This window comes from Scyliorhinus torazame, chromosome 24 (assembly GCF_047496885.1).
Source record: "Scyliorhinus torazame isolate Kashiwa2021f chromosome 24, sScyTor2.1, whole genome shotgun sequence".
In the NCBI taxonomy this organism is placed as follows: Eukaryota; Metazoa; Chordata; class Chondrichthyes; order Carcharhiniformes; family Scyliorhinidae; genus Scyliorhinus; species Scyliorhinus torazame.
Window position 1 is genome coordinate 33,534,792 of NC_092730.1, and position 16,167 is coordinate 33,550,958.

At 53.9% G+C, this 16,167-nt stretch overlaps 1 long non-coding RNA gene across 1 annotated transcript in view; it reads right to left on the reverse strand.

The window, feature by feature from the left end:
• LOC140399994 (uncharacterized) overlaps positions 1–14,492 on the reverse strand; it is a 58,768-nt gene extending 44,276 nt beyond the window's left edge. Inside the window, exons 1-2 of the long non-coding RNA XR_011937945.1 lie at positions 13,429–14,492; positions 4,557–4,641 (exon numbers count right to left, since the gene is read on the reverse strand). This is a non-coding gene — a long non-coding RNA (uncharacterized lncRNA). The remainder of the gene's footprint in view (positions 1–4,556; positions 4,642–13,428) is intronic.
• Between the last annotated feature and the right edge of the window lie 1,675 nt (positions 14,493–16,167).

Sequence of the window (16,167 nt, forward strand, 5' to 3'; positions counted from 1 at the left end):
CGCAGGGGAGTGTATAACGCAGGGGAGTGTATAACGCAGGGGAGTGAATGAAGCAGGGGAGTGAATGAAGCAGGGGGGTGTATGAAGCAGGGGGGGTGTATGAAGCAGGGGGGTTGTATGAAACAGGGGAATGCATAAAGCAGGGGACTGTACAAAGCAGGGGAGTGTCTAAAGCAGGAAGACGTATAAAGCAGGGGGATTTGTAAACGATGGGAGTGTGTAGAGCAGTGGAGTGTGTAAAGCAGGGGGTATAAAAAGCAGGGGGATGTAAAACGCAGGGGGGTGTAAAACGCAGGGGGGTGTAAAACGCAGGGGGATGTACAATGCAGGGGGGTGTACAAAGCAGGGCGGGGGACAAAGCAGGGGGGGTACAAAGCAGGGGGGGTACAAAGCAGGGGGGGGTACAAAGCAGGTAGGGGTACAAAGCAGGTAGGGGTACAAAGCAGGGGGGTGTACAAAGCTGGGGGGTGTACAAAGCAGGGGGGTGTACAAAGCAGGGGGGTGTACAAAGCAGGGGGGTGTACAAAGCAGGGGGGTGTACAAAGCAGGGGGGTGTACAAAGCAGGGGGGTGTATAAAACGGGATTGCATGAAGCAGGAGGATGCATAAAGCAGGGGACTGTACAAAGCAGGGGAGTGTCTAAAGCAGGAAGACGAATAAAGCAGGGGGATTTGTAAACGAGGGGAGTGTGTAGAGCAGTGGAGTGTGTAAAGCAGGGGGGTCTAAAAAGCAGTGGGGTGTAAAAAGCAGGGGGGTGTAAAAAGCAGGGGGGTGTATCAAGCAGGGGGTGTATCAAGCAGGGGGGTGTATCAAGCAGGGGGGGTGTATCAAGCAGGGGGGGTGTATCAAGCAGGGGGGTGTATCAAGCAGGGGGGTGTATCAAGCAGGGGGGTGTATCAAGCAGGGGGGGTGTATCAAGCAGGGGGGTGTATCAAGCAGGGGGGGTGTATCAAGCAGGGGGGTGTATCAAGCAGGGGGGTGTATCAAGCAGGGGGGTGTATCAAGCAGGGGGGTGCATCAAGCAGGGGGGTGTATCAAGCAGGCATGTGTATCAAGCAGGGGGGTGTATCAAGCAGGGGGGGTGTATCAAGCAGGGGGGTGTATCAAGCAGGGGGGTGTATCAAGCAGGGGGTGTATCAAGCAGGGGGTGTATCAAGCAGGGGGGTGTATGAAGCAGGGGGATGTATGAAGCAGGGGGATGTATGAAGCAGGGGGAGTGTATGAAGCAGGGGGGTGTATAAAGCAGGGGGTGTATAAAGCAGGGGGGTGTATAAAGCAGGGGGGTGTATAAAGCAGGGGAGTGTATAAAGCCGGGGGGGAGTCTATAAAGCAGGGGAGTGTGTAAAGCAGGGGATGTACAAAGCAGGGGAGTGTACAAAGCAGGGTGGTGTATTAAGCAGGGGGGTGTATAAAGCAGGGGGGTGTATAAAGCAGGGGGGTGTATAAAGCAGGGGGGTGTATAAAGCAGGGGGGTGTATAAAGCAGGGGGGTGTATAAAGCAGGGGGGTGTATAAAGCAGGGGGGTGTATAAAGCAGGGGGGTGTATAAAGCAGGGGGGTGTATAAAGCAGGGGGGTGTATAAAGCAGGGGGGTGTATAAAGCAGGGGGGTGTATAAAGCAGGGGGGTGAATAAAGCAGGGGGGTGAATAAAGCAGGGGGGGTGTATAAAGCAGGGGGGTGTATAAAGCAGGGGAGTGTATAAAGCCGGGGGGGGAGTGTATGAAGCAGGGGGGTGTATGAAGCAGGGGGGTGTATCAAGCAGGGGGGTGTATCAAGCAGGGGGGTGTATCAAGCAGGGGGCTGTATCAAGCAGGGGGCTGTATCAAGCAGGGGGGTGTATCAAGCAGGGGGGTGTATCAAGCAGGGGGGTGTATCAAGCAGGGGGGTGTATCAAGCAGGGGGGTGTATCAAGCAGGGGGGTGTATCAAGCAGGGGGGTGTATCAAGCAGGGGGGTGTATCAAGCAGGGGGGTGTATCAAGCAGGGGGGTGTATCAAGCAGGGGGGTGTATCAAGCGGGGGGATGTATCAAGCAGGGGGGTGTATCAAGCAGGGGAGTGTATCAAGCAGGGGGGTGTATTAAGCAGGGGGGTGTATAAAGCAGGGGGGTGTATAAAGCAGGGGGGTGTATAAAGCAGGGGAGTGCATAAAGCAGGGGGATGTATCAAACAACAGGATGTATAAAGCAGGGGGGTGTATAAAGCAGGGGGGTGTATAAAGCAGGGGGGTGTATAAAGCAGGGGGTGTATAAAGCAGGGTGGTGTATAAAGCAGGGGTGTGTATAAAGCAGGGGGTGTATAAAGCAGGGGGTGTATAAAGCAGGGGGGTGTATAAAGCAGGGGGGTGTATAAAGCAGGGGGGGTGTATAAAGCAGGGGGGTGTATAAAACAGGGGATTGCATGAAGCAGGGAGATGCATAAAGCAGGGGACTGTACAAAGCAGGGGAGTGTCTAAAGCAGGAAGACGTATAAAGCAGTGGGATTTGTAAACGAGGGGAGTGTGTAGAGCAGTGGAGTGTGTAAAGCAGGGGGTGCATAAAGGAGGGGCGTGTATAAAGCAGGGGGTGCATAAAGGAGGGGGGTGCATAAAGGAGGGGGGTGCATAAAGCAGGGGGGTGCATAAAGCAGGGGGGTGCATAAAGCAGGGGGGTGCATAAAGCAGGGGAGTGCATAAAGCAGGGGGGTGTATAAAGCAGGGGGGTGTATAAAGCAGGGGGGTGTATAAAGCAGGGGGGTGTATAAAGCAGGGGGGTGTATAAAGCAGGGGGGTGTATAAAGCAGGGGGGTGTATAAAGCAGGGGGGTGTATAAAGCAGGGGGGTGTATAAAGCAGGGGGATGTATAAAGCGGGGGGTGTATAAACAGGGTGGTGTATAAAGCAGGGGGGGTGTATGAAGCAGGGGGAGTGTATGAAGCAGGGGGGTGTATAAAGCAGGGGGATGTATCAAACAGCGGGATGTATAAAGCGGGGGGTGTATAAACAGGGGGGTGTATAAAGCAGGGGGGGTGTATGAAGCAGGGGGAGTGTATGAAGCAGGGTGATTTATAAAGCAGGGGAGTGAAAAAACCGCAGAGTGTATAAAGCAGGGGGATGAAAGCAGGTTGTTGTATAAAGCAGGGGAGTGTATAAAGCAGGGGGGTGTATAAAGCAGGGGGGTGTATAAAGCAGGGGGGTGTATAAAGCAGGGGATGTACAAAGCAGGGGAGTGTATAAAGCAGGGGGGGTGTATTAAGCAGGGGGGGTGTATTAAGCAGGGGGGTGTATAAAGCAGGGTGGTGTATAAAGCAGGGGGTGTATAAAGCAGGGGAGTGCATAAAGCAGGTGGATGTATCAAACAGCGGGATGTATAAAGCAGGGGGGTGTATAAAGCAGGGGGGTGTATAAAGCAGGGGGGTGTATAAAGCAGGGGGGTGTATAAAGCAGGGGGGTGTATAAAGCAGGGGGCGTATAAAGCAGGGGGGCGTATAAAGCAGGGGGGTGTATAAAGCAGGGGGGTGTATAAAGCAGGGGACTGTACAAAGCAGGGGAGTGTCTAAAGCAGGAAGACGTATAAAGCAGGGGGATTTGTAAACAAGGGGAGTGTGTAGAGCAGTGGAGTGTATCAAGCAGGGGGGTGTATCAAGCAGGGGGGTGTATCAAGCAGGGCAGTGTATAAAGCAGGGGGATGTATAAAGCAGGGGAGCGTGTAAAGCAGGGGGGTGTATAAAGCCGGGGAGTGTATAAAGCAAGGGGAAGTATAAAGCAGGGGGGTGTATAAACCAGGGGTGTGTATAAACCAGGTGAGTGTATGGAACCAGGGGAGGATGCACAACAGGAGTGTGTGTAAAATGAGGAGTGTGTACAGCAGTTGAGTGTTCAAACCAGATGAGTGAGAAACCAGGAGAGCATGTAAACCAGGGGAGTGTGTGAAACTAGCGTGGTGTAAACCAGGGGATTGTGTAAATCAGGGGATTGCTTCACAGTGCCAGGTTCCAAGGTTTGATTCCCGCTTGGGTCGCTGCCTGTGCAGAGTCTGCACGTTTTCCCTGTGACTGTGTGGGTTTCCTCCGGATGCTCCGGTTTCCTCCCACAAGTCCCGAAAGACATGCTTGTTCTGTGAATTGGACATTCCCCCAATATTTTGTTTTCTGACTTGTCTCAGTCGAAACTTACGAATAATTCTGTATTTTTAAATCAGCTGTACTATCTGACTTTTTACTTGCACCAAAGGTTCACAACTTGTGAGGTTAAAGTGCTTCTGACACATTTTAATCCAACAAAGTTACAAAAAAGGGCAAATTGATACTTACACATTGCTGAATCTGTACCTAATTAATTCTATACTGATTACTTTACGAAAAGCTATTATCACAACAAGTTGATCCAACGTTCCATGATATGGCGGGGGGGGGGCGAATTCTGGAAAATGATCCCACCTGCCCTCTCGTGTATCACTGTTGGATTGGACATGTTTATCTGGGACTTGAGGTCAATGTGAGTGTGACTGCTTCTTTTCTCTGTGACGGTGGAGTTGATGTTGTGTCTGTGTCTCTGCAATGTTGGATTAATATTGTACTTACTGTCAGTTAGAAGGAGACGGCGACACATACATTTTGCTGAGGAATCATCACCTTGTTCTTGGAACTCATTTCTTCATCTGTTGAACTAGGGGGAAGAAAGCATATCTCTTGTAAATCAGGGTCAGATGAGGCCAATGATAGATCAGTCTATTCTTTCAACTGATAATCACAGAATTGATAGTGCAAAAGGAGGCCATTCGGTTCATCGAGCCCATCTTTGTAAAGAGCGTTCCACGCCTCCGCCCTTACCCAGTAACCCCACCTAACCATGTGAAATGAAATGAAAATCGCTTCTTGTCACAAGTCGGCTTCAAATGAAGTTACTGTGAAAAGCCCCAAGTCGCCACATTCACGTTGCTGAGGAATCATCATCTTGGAACTCATCTCTTCATCTGTTGGACTGGGCGGAAGATAACATATCTCTTGTAAATCAGGATCAGATTAGGCCAATGATAGATCAATCTATTCTTTCAATTGATAATCAGTAAAATAAAGAAAATACTCTCCAAATCCTAACCCAGAATCAGACAAATAAGCCAGGCCCAGAAAGAGCTCTCCCTTCCCCACGGCTCACTCCAAGTCCCGGAACAAGATCGTGCTCCGCTAAGCCTCTTGCAAACAGCCCCCGATTCTCCCTGAACTCCCCCCGAGTCTGTAATGATCTCTGAGCCTCTTTGCTCACACTCCCAAATGGATGTGCTGCTGCAATGAGAACGCTGTTCCTGGGCTGGAGGGGCTGCACATGCGCTCTCACCCTCAGTGACGACAGGCAGGGGGCGGGGTTACGCCGGGCGTGCGCAGATCCCCGCAGCAATTCCGCATTGAGAATCAAGGGGAATATTCCTCATTTCACTGTCATCACTTATAGAGCAAAACCTCCTATAGAGCCTGTGTTGGGGGCACTGTGTGTGGGGGGTTTTATCGGGTTTAACAACTGTCATAATATTTTTGTGTTGTTTTTTTTTCTTGTGTTTTTTTCCCTTGTGAGTGATAACCTGCTGCATTTATTTCCACGCAGCAGAATTAAAACCCTGCATCCACCGACTATTCTGGAGTGATGCACGGCGTGACAACTAAAGAAAAAATACAAAAATTAACTGAGGGACAAAAGCAAACCGGGGGGTGCTCCAAAAAGAAAGCAACTGGAGCAGAGCCCAAAAAGGAATCAGAAAGGAAACGGAAACGGAACAAAACCCGTTAAATTAAAGTGTGAAAATCAGGGTTGATGGGGCAGTCCAACCCCTACGGCGGCCACCGAGCACGGAAGGCCTCAAGTGTGCTCGTGGTCACCACAAGCTCCCACTCCAGGGACACCCGGCCGCGAACGAGGCTGCGGAGGAGGGGCAGACAGTCAGGCCGGACGACCCCCTCGGTCGCCCGCTGCCTGGACCTATTAATGGCAAGTGTGGCCAGGCCCAGGAGCAGGTTCACAAGGAGGTCCTCCGCCTTCCCCGCTTCCCCACCTTCCCACACCAGATGTCCATAGATCAGGAGCGTGGGGCTTAAGTGCAAAGAAAATCTCAACAACAATATTGTCAAAAAAACTAAAAAAGGAGTGCAGCCTAAGACAGACAACAAACACATGCTCCACGGTCTCCACCAGGCCGCAAACGTGGCAGGTCTCTGGGGAGGCCGTGTGGTGATTTAAGCGATGGTTGCATGACACTGCCTTGTGCAGCACCCTCCATCCCAGGTCCCCAAGTCTTATAGGGAAGACGCCTCCGTTGAGGGAACTCCAGTTGGGACCTCCGCTGCCGGACTGCAGCAAGGCACGCCAAGCCGTGTCCGGATGGCGGGCGAGGGCAAGGAGGTGGAAGGTGTGCAGCAGCAGGCCGTACAGGAAACCCATCTGCGCGGTACGAAAAGGCACGGGGGGTGTCTACATGAAGCGACTGGGGTTGTGGGGTACCGGCGCCCGGAAGGGGTTCCGGGGCCTGGGACCAGCGTGGCATTCCGTCCGAGCAGGGGTCCGCTCAGACGGGATGCCACCGCACAACTGCGCCGTCTCGAGTCCAAGGGGCCGAGCACGACCGTTTTGAGGCCTCGGATGGGCTTGGCCGCGTGCTGGATGGACACAGCACCGTGCTCGGCGAGCTCGTAGGGCGTCATCCAGTCCACTACTCTGCCACCCTGCACATCCCAGATCCTGGTCACCCCGACATCCACAGCCCTCCGCTCCGCCAGCCACCGGAATGGATATTGGCGGAGGTGCGGATTCCTGAGCAGCGGCTCCTTTACGAGAGCCACTACTCCTGACAGCGGAGAGCTGTGGCACATGGGGACTCTGTTCCAGACTTTGAGATGGTCCTGGTACAAGACGGGCAGCGCCAACAAAGAATTCTGAAGACCTTGCTGGTCAACGTCGTAGTTCAGGCCGTGCACCTGGCAGAAGAAATATGTCGCCAAGGCACACCATCATGGAGGAGGCTCAACGTCCAGGTATCGCTGCAGAGTCTGAAGGCGTAAAGTCGTGATCTGGATGCGAAGGCACACCAGCGCCTGACCGCCCTCCGCAAGCGGGAGACTTCAGACCTCCGCAGCGACCCAGTGCAATCCATTGTCCCAGAAGAACCGAATCAGAGTTCTCAGGATGCCTGTCACAAAGTCAGGGGGAGGGGTCAAAGTGACCAGCCGGTACCACAACATGGAAGCTATCAGCTGGTTTATGATGAGAACTCGACCCCTGTAGGACAGCTCTCGGAGCAGTCCTGGCCAGCGTCCCAGGCGAGCGGTGATCTTGGTCTCCAACTCCTGTCAGTTCACCGGCCAGGCTTCCTCTGCCGGGCAAAGGTGGGCTCCCAGGTCGAGGATGTTGGTCCAAGTCGATGTTGGACCGGCTCCAGCTGAAGGCCTGAGCTCCTCTGGGAGGGGGTCCATCTGCCACGGACCGACCAGGTGTCCGGAACATTTCAGCCCGGTTGATCCCAGCAGAAGATGAGGCGGAGTACACAGCCTGGCACTCTCGCATCCTCCGCAGGTCACCGGGGTCAATGAACATGAGCAGCACATCATCAGCCTAAGCCAAAACGACCACCGCCATGCCCAGCTCACGCAGAACCAGCCCCGACAACCTCCTCCGCAGGAGGCGCAGGAAAAGCTCCACGCAGAGAGAATAAAGTTGGCCGGGCAAGGGGCAGCCCTGACGCACTCCTCTCCCAAAGCGAAGGGGCGCGTCAGGGAGAGGTTAACCTTAATCAGACACTCCAAGGCAGTGTACAGTAATCGGATCCGGGTGACAAAGTGCGTCCTGAACCAGAAGGCTCGCAGAGGCCCGAGCAAATATTCGTGCCCCACCCTGTCGAACGCCCTCTCCTGGTCAAGAGACAGGAAGGCGCTCAACATCCCAGCCGTCTGGGAATAATGGATGTCCCGGACCAGATGGATATTATGGTAAATGGTGCGGTCCGGGACGGTGTGGGACTGTCAGGGTGGATCATGGTAAATGGTGCGGTCCGGGACGGTGTGGGACTGCAGGGTGGATCATGGTAAATGGTGCGGTCCGGGACGGTGTGGGACTGTCAGGGTGGATCATGGTAAATGGTGCGGTCCAGGACGGTGTGGGACTGTCAGGGTGGATCATGGTAAATGGTGCGGTCCGGGACGGTGTGGGACTGTCAGGGTGGATCATGGTAAATGGTGCGGTCCGGGACGTTGTGGGACTGTCAGGGTGGATCATGGTAAACGGTGCGGTTCGTGACGGTGTAGGACTGTCAGGGTGGATCATGGTAAATGGTGCGGTCCGGGACAGTGTGGGACTGTCAGGTTGGATCATGGTAAATGGTGCGGTCCGTGACGGTGTGGGACTGTCAGGGTGCATCATGGTAAATGGTGCGATCCGGGACGGTGTAGGACTGTCAGGGTGGATCATGTGGTCCAGCACAGGGCCAAGGTGCAAAGACATGACCTTGGCAATTATTTTGTAGTCCGTGCTGAGGAGGGAGACCGCTCGCCTGTTTTTGGGTCGGCGGAGATCCCCTTTCTTGGGCAGCAGGGCAATAACGGCCCTGCGCCACAAAAGGGGCATCTCCCCGGTCATGATACATTCCCCAGGACCCCCGCGTAGTCGCTCCCCAGGACGTCCCAGCACGCACTGAAAATCTCCACGGTCAGCCCGTCCAGCCCTGGGGTCTTGCTGTCGAGGGCGCCGGTCTTGATGATTGACGGTTTGGTCGAGACCCCGACGCCCTCCGGGCCGACCTGCGGCAGGTCCTCCCACAGAACTCTGCAAGCGTCCTCGCTGCACGGATCTGCAGTAAAGAGGTCAGAATAAAAGTCCCTGATTAGGGTCCTGACCCCCTCCGGATCCGAGACGAGGGACCGTCGTCGGCCGACTGGCCCTGCATCTTCTTTCCAGCGAGTAGAAGGGGGAGCCACGGTCCATGTCTGTCAGGAGACGGATCCGTGACCTCACATACGCGCCGTGGGACCCGACAAGTTGCAGGTCCCGCAGCACGCCCGTCTTCTCCCTGTACAGCAGCCCCAGGGTGGGTCCTCATCGGGCTGAGCGAGACGTGACTCCAGATGGAAGACTTCTTCAGCCAATTTGGCGATCGTGGATTTCCGCCCCGGCATCGACCCCTTTGTGTCCCTCTGACAGAAGGCGCGGACATGAGTCTTGCCCACGTCCCACCATAGCCTCAAGGAGGGGAAGCCATCCCGCTTCTTTCTCCAGCCGGCCCAGAAATGGCGAAGCAATTTCAGGAACCTCTTGTCCTCCAGCAGCAGGTTGTTAAAGTGCCAGTACGCGGACCGTGCCTGAGCGCGGAGCTGGTTGAGCCCCGCCCACACCAGGTGGTCATCCGAGCACGGCACCTGCTCCACAGGCCGTCTGAACGCTGGGCAAGTACGTCCTAGACATGTAAAGACGGTCGATTCTGGACGCTCCCAACAGAGGGCCCACAAATGTGTCCACCTGCGATTCAGGATGGAGAGTTCTCCAGGCGCCCACCAAGTCGAAGGACCTGACCAGGTCCCTTAACTTCATCACCGCCTGCGTGCTGCACTGGACTCTACCATGGTCCTTGTCCTGGAGGGTGCAATTGAAATCCCCTCCAAGGATGATGCACTCGCCCACAGGAATGGTGCCAAGAAGAGTGGACACTTTGTCAAAGAAAGTCGTTTGCTGCGGCCCGGCCAGGGAGCCTATACATTCACAAAGTGACGCACCACGTCCCCGTCGAGGACCGTTAAATGCAACAGACGGCCTGGCACTGGCTCCTTGACCCTCAAGATCTCCAGCTGAAAATGGGAAATCATCAAGATAGCCACCCCGCCCGACCGTGGGCCCAAGTGACTCATGAAGACTCCCCCTTGCCACTCCAGGGTCCACTTAGCTTTGTCCCCCGGAATGGCGTGGGTTTCTTGCAGGAAGCACACCCCGTACTTTGCGTCCCGGAGGACAGAGAAGCACTGGAAACGGTGATGCGCGTCCCTGCTGCCGTGGATGTTGAGTCTGGCTATGGTTACCTCCAAGTCAGTTGTAGCGTGTGTCCTTCACCAATCACCCATAACTCTGCTCAGAGGGAGTAGAGGGTTGTTGCCCCCTCCACTCCCTCAGGAGCCCCGCGAGGAACAGAACAGCTTGGCGCTGCTCCCCCTGGTCCGAGTCGATCCCACCCCCAGGATCTCTCAGGCGGGTTCCTCGCAGGCCCCCCCCCTCGATTCAGAGTCCGTGGCTACACCGACCCCGCCGTCGATGCCGGGCCCTCTGACAGACCCGGAAAGATCCCCGGGAACAGCTCCGGGATGGATTCTGGGCTCCTTCGCATCGTCTGCTTGGGCCTTGTGAGCGGGGAGCCTTCCTCCCTGTCGCCCGCCCACGACCCGAAGATATAGGGGCTCTGATGGCTGCCGCCGGCCCCCAGCGATGAACAAAAGGTAATTGGGGAGTAATGCAAGCATTGGGGGTGGGGGGTCTCGTCTCCGCCCGCCCCCAGGCCTCCCTGCTCGGGGGACGATGGCAGCTCGGTCGCCTCGGCGGCACTGGAGGCTGCTTTGGCCTTTTTAACGGGGCTGGGCATCAGGGTGATGGAAATAAACACAGGAGATACTCAACCCCGCTCGCCTGGGGAGGGGGGAGCGAGATCCACCACCACCTGCAACCCAGGCCGCTGACGCTTGCGGGGGACAAGCTGATGTTGCTGCGGGGCCACCACTGCTGGAGGGCCCTCGGCAGCATCCCCCCCCCCACCCTCTGCAATGCCCCCCCCTCCGCATCGCCGAGCCCCTGGTACTGTGGTGGGGCCGGAACAGCATCCAGCTCGGGACTGTACACAGGGTCCCCACCGCCCTCCGGAGCCCGTGTGTTGGTCTCTCCAGGCCCCTCATGTTGTTGTGAGGTGGCGGCGGCATCGCGAGGTGAGGCTGCGGCCTCTGTGTTGGTTGGGACGGGCACGGGGTCAGTACTCGTGATGGGGCCAAGGTGTGGGTGGGCCCCGTCCGACCATCGCGCCGTCTTCCGTTTGGCCTTTTTAGGCCACCAACAGCCGAGGTGTTGTCAGGGGCCGGCTGCTGGGCAGACAGGTGGTAGAGGAGAGGGGGGCAGTGCCAGCCATGGCCGGCCTGGAGATGGTGTTGGCAGTGGCCGTTAGGGTGGGGCAGTTCCGGCGAATATGCCCCAGCCCACTTCAGGCATGGCACCGCATGCCATCCGCAGACCAGATCACTTTGTGATCCTTCCCTTGGTGGGGAGCCACAAATCCTCCCTCCATGACCTCCTCCCGGGTCAGGCAGACAAAACCCTGACGCCGGAAGGAGTATTCATGACAGAGGGAAGTGTCCCGCAGGCCGAGTGTCAGCGGCGCCACCCCGGACCAGACCTCCCCCAGGAAGTTGAGATGGGGAGGAGGAGCTCGGTGGGGAGGTAGAGCGGGACGTTTGAAGGAACGACACATTCGGCAGTGGCCTCCAGTGGGTCCAGCACCACGTGTCCCACACCCACTGTGAGCCCCCTTTCGAGGACACGGTAGACCGCCTGCTCGGCCCGCAGGAAAAACACGGCCTTACCGTACATCCTAGAGGCGGCTACGATGGCCAAAGGGCTGATGACCCCGGCCATCGCACGAGTGCACGCCTCGATGGCCATGGTTGGGTGGGCATAACATTTGACCCCAAGTTGCTGCGTTAGGAGGCGGAAGGGCGAGGAGGCTGTCTTCCCCGCAGAGTGACTTGTCCGCCCTGCCCCCAGCAGAGTGGAGGATGCCCCTGGGTTACTGGCCCTGGTACGGCATGGCCTTGTAACTGAGATCAGGGTACATGGGGAACGACGTGGCCCCACAACAGCAGGTGCCACAAGGGAAGGAGCTGCAGGGCAACAGCAGATAGTCACTGTAAGCGGGGCAGCGTTCTTCAGCCCTGGAGGGGCCGAAATCAATGTCCCAAGCTGCCCCACACCCGCCACAGGGGGTGGGAATGGTGGGCAGACGGCGCTCTTCAGCCCTGTGGGGGCCCGAAACAAAGTCCTTTTCTTAACAGCAGCCGCAAGCGGTCCCACTCCCACCTCAGGCAGAGGGGCGGGAGGACCAAAGGCAGGGTCTTCACCCCGGGAGGGGAAACAGCACCAGGCCCCATGGGGTCCCACCTCAGGGAGAAGGGTGGGAGGACAGAGGTCAGGGCCTTCACCCCGGGAGGGAGCAGCAACAGGCCACAGGTAGTCTCACTCCCACCTCCAGCAGCAAAGCAGCTGCTCCACTCCCGCAAGTCTGAGACCCTGTGTGTGTGTGGCTGCAAGTGGCCCTGCGCCCTCGGGCTCAACCAATCACCTTTGTAGCTGTGTGTTTGTCCCAACGAGATATTCAATTTGCAGTCATTGCCTGCAGCTTGTTTGTTATTACGCTGTCACTCAGCCCCTGAAACTCTCACTTTCTGCAAACTAACATTTCACTGACTGGCTTCATTTTCACCCCTTTCCAATTTGAAATTGAATTTGATTTGAACACTCCCCTGGTTTACACAGTCAACTGAGTCACACGTTCTCCCCATGTTTCCTCTGGGTGCTCCGGTTTCCTCCCAGTCCAAAGATGTGCAGGTTATGTGGATTGGCTGTGCTAAATTGTCTTTAGTGCCCAAAAAAGGTGAGGGAAGATTTCCGGGGAGGGTGGAGGTGTGGGGATAGGGTTTAGGTGTGAGCTTAGGTAGTAGTTGGGGAGGGCTGGTTTAGCACAGTGGGCTAAGCAGCTGGCTTGTAATGCAGAACACGGCCAGCAGCGTGGGTTCAATTCCCGTGCCGGCCTCCCCGAACAGGCGCCAGAATGTGGCGACTGTGGCTTTTCACAGTAACTTCATTGAAGCCTACTTGTGACAATCTATTATTATTAATATGCTCTTTCCAAGGGCCGTTGGAGACTTGATGGGCCGAATGGCCACTGTAGGCTCGATGAAATCTATGAACTCAGCTCCAGTTGAAAGCTTCTCCAGTCTCCACTTGAATTGTTGACAAACAGTTCGGAGCAGTTTGCAGCACTTTCTCTGTAATGAGCACCATGACATACTGCCAAACCTGGATTTTAAAATTCTTCTTCAGTAACTGCATGTTTACCAATAATAATTCGAACAATGTATCAGTGCGCAGGTCTCTTCTTGTAGCATGAGACCTGGTCTTGTCCTGATGTCTGAAACTGCCTTTTCCATTCTGCTTCAGTTATAAATATTCTTATCTGTAACATATGTACTACATCAATGACATTCGATCAGTTAGTCCTGGTAAATGAAGGAAAAGTGGATGAACTGAATCAGCAGAATTTTACAGAGCAGTACTTTTAAACTGTTTTAACCTGCGACCCATTTTAACCAACCGGCTATCCTTTGGGACCCATGCTGGCCAGCCTTTGGGACCCACACCAGCTGACCTCCGTGACCCACTATGTTCTCTTACCTTTAATCCAGTAGGTGAACTTGCTTGGTCCTTATGATCTCACTCCAATCAGGTTTAGAGGAGAGGGCAGTGCGTGTATCAGGTGCAGAGTTCAGCTGGTTCCTGTGTGCTGTCTTCATCCTTTTGAGGATGAAAAATCCAACCTTGAACATGTAGATCCTTGTGATGTGTAATAGCAAAAGAATGCTTGTTTTACTCCGTACTGGATACTCCTCGGAGATGCTATGCCAGAATTCTGAAAACCTCATGGAGTTGTGCCGTATTTTTAATGTGCTGTCACAGGTAAGGTGCAGAAGCTCAGTTTGTACATTTGGAGTCAGCTATAAATCAGTAAATTGAGTCTGGGGTCTCGAACTCAAAGGGAGTTTTCACCAACTAATTCTCTCTCAAAATCTGAAACTTCTCCTCTGGAAAATAGCGATATAAACTGTTGTTCAGCGCAGCCAGTCTATCGACAGTTCCCTTCCTAACCGTTTTCTTCGAGATGTCATTGCAGTGTGGGGAACATGTAGTAGGTTTGGCTTTCTACGCGCAGTTGCCTAACGTTCAATGACTTTTGGAAAGCATCAAATTCTTCACAGCGCCAAAAGCAATCATCCTCCTTCCCTGACAATTTGCGGTTCAGTGTGTTTAGAATTGAAAAGATGTCTGCAAGGTAAGACATAGAGAGCTTCCACGTTTCATCAGCAAACAAATCAGCCAGAGGGGATCCTGATTTGCATTGGCACAATTTATAAAGACATACCTTCAAATATCACCTTTATTCTGCTGTGTTCCTGTTTCCAGCTTCTTCTTAATGGGTTGTTGAGCAGAGGCCGTGGAGCTCACCCCAGCTCTGCTTTGTGTTGCTGTGGACTCTCCTCAGCGACTCTCTCCCACAGATTTAGATGTGTGATCCGGGCCTGTTTGTGTCTCTGACCCTCTCTTCCTTATTACAAAACCGTCCATTTTCAATTCTTCACAGCTGCCAGCTACAAAATGGAGGATCTGCTCTCTGGCGCCGCTTCAACCTGCTGTTGCTTCAAAGAAGCTGCCCTTGGACAGCCCGGTGACGTCAGGAGGAGGCGGTCCGGCCCGCTGTGTACCGCGCATGCGCACCGCCTGATCGGGCTGAGTGGGCACGCATGCGCGGTATAGCCGGCACCCGGGACAGCCCCTGGAGAGTGACGTGTTATTACCAGCAGAGAGAATGTGCTGCTGCCGGCAGAGGGAGGCCCAGAGTCAGAGCAATGTGTCAATTAGGGGAATCTGACTGGCCACAGAAGTTTGTGGATGGGCGGGGCAGTTGCTCTAATTGGGTACCTGAAACAACCAATCAGATGCTCGTAGATGTCTCAGCATTCTAAATTCACCAATGGTGACTTGGTCTCTCACCCATCCTTCATTAACATAGTTCACTGAGTTAGTCGAGAAAAGAACAGTTGTGTGGCAATTCTCAGTTATTGTGTGTCTGCAGTTTGCTCTTACCATGGCTGAGGACAAGAAAGCTCCAGCTCCCAAGAAGGGCGCTAAGAAAACCCAGAAGAAGGTACCAGTGAAGGGCAACAAGAAGAGGAGACGAGCCAGGAAGGAGAGTTACTCCATCTACATCTACAAAGTGATGAAGCAGGTTCACCCCGACACCGGCATCTCCTCCAAGGCCATGAGCATCATGAACTCGTTCGTCAACGATATTTTCGAGCGCATCGCGGGTGAGGCTTCCCGCCTGGCCCATTACAACAAGCGCAGCACCATCAGCTCCCGGGAGATCCAGACCGCCGTGCGCCTGCTGCTGCCCGGGGAACTGGCCAAGCACGCCGTGTCGGAAGGGACAAAGGCGGTGACCAAGTACACCAGCTCCAAGTAAAACTGTTCTCAAACTCATCAAAACCCAACGGCTCTTTTAAGAGCCACCCACAATTTCTGCAAAGCAGCCAAACTATCATATTTTCAAGTATCAGTTTAAGAATAGCCAAATCCGTTCAAATAGCGTTTCACTGGAACATAACATCCTTCGTGCCTTGATAATAAAGTCCCATAATTTTGTGACTGCTCGGTGACGCTGTGTGTCTTTGGTTTCTGACTTGGTCATATTCGGTCCCTGTCGCTAGATTTGGAGAGACAATAGAACTCCAAAACCTCCCTTTCAATTTGTGTTCAGGTTCCGAAAAACCTCCCTTTCCATTTATGTTCAGGTTTACTCAATAATCGATCAGTTTATTGAAAGCACACCAGTGGTGTGGGAAAACTCCATGTCAATACTGACACGAGCTCCAAATTGCTCACTCCACTTTTACCACTGAGGAAGCAGTATACAATATGGAAACAAATTATAAAATTTTCACTTGGCCGTATATTTGACATTCTGTCGGCGACTGAGAGCGTTTTAAACAGCAGCCAGATTAAACCCGACTGGACTGCAAATTGTAAAAAATTTTGAAGACAGTTTCGGATCTAAATCCACGTTCTGCAGATTCAAAACGTTTACAAAGATGCCTCCGGACATGCTGAGTTTATCCAGCACGTTCTCCTTAATTCACATTTGCAACAACGCATTATTTTGCTTTAATTTATTTTGGGTTTGTTGTCAGTTACAGAGAAAGCACGAAATCAGAAACTGACAGATGAAGAGAAACTGTGGTCTAGGGATAGAGAGAGAATCCAACATTCTTACACTCAAAATTCATCGATGTATTCACATTTTTTACGGTCCCTATTCAATTTTCTCTTTTTTAAATCTTTTCGCGCTCTTTTAAGCTT